Below are 330 nucleotides of genomic sequence, written 5' to 3' on the forward strand. Positions count from 1 at the left end.
AGCAAGCGGCTGCTGCGTGCATGGTTTGGCATGGCAGAATGCCAGCAAAGAGCGCTGCATTTATAATCTCTAAAAAACATCTCCGTTCATCGCAATCTCACACATCTCTGTTATAATAACACAATAAATATATGCATAATGAATCTTTCATAATGTCTACAATTCGTGTGTTATAATGAGAGGATTCGTGAGCACGCAAATGTCAGCATTGCCTATATAAAAACTGCATACGCTTGCACCTGTTAATCGTTTACATTTTATATTAGTTCATGTAGCTTTTGTGCAATAGATGAATAACAATTTATTTGTTTTAGATATTTTATGTTTAGA

At 34.8% G+C, this 330-nt stretch overlaps 1 protein-coding gene across 1 annotated transcript in view; it reads right to left on the reverse strand.

The window, feature by feature from the left end:
• LOC107668550 (uncharacterized) overlaps positions 1-330 on the reverse strand; it is a gene marked incomplete at its 5' end in the record, with an annotated part of 4,922 nt that overhangs the window by 2,502 nt on the left and 2,090 nt on the right. The window lies entirely within an intron of this gene.

The sequence above is a fragment of the Sinocyclocheilus anshuiensis genome, unplaced genomic scaffold, assembly GCF_001515605.1.
Source record: "Sinocyclocheilus anshuiensis isolate Anshui unplaced genomic scaffold, SAMN03320099.WGS_v1.1 scaffold32, whole genome shotgun sequence".
In the NCBI taxonomy this organism is placed as follows: Eukaryota; Metazoa; Chordata; class Actinopteri; order Cypriniformes; family Cyprinidae; genus Sinocyclocheilus; species Sinocyclocheilus anshuiensis.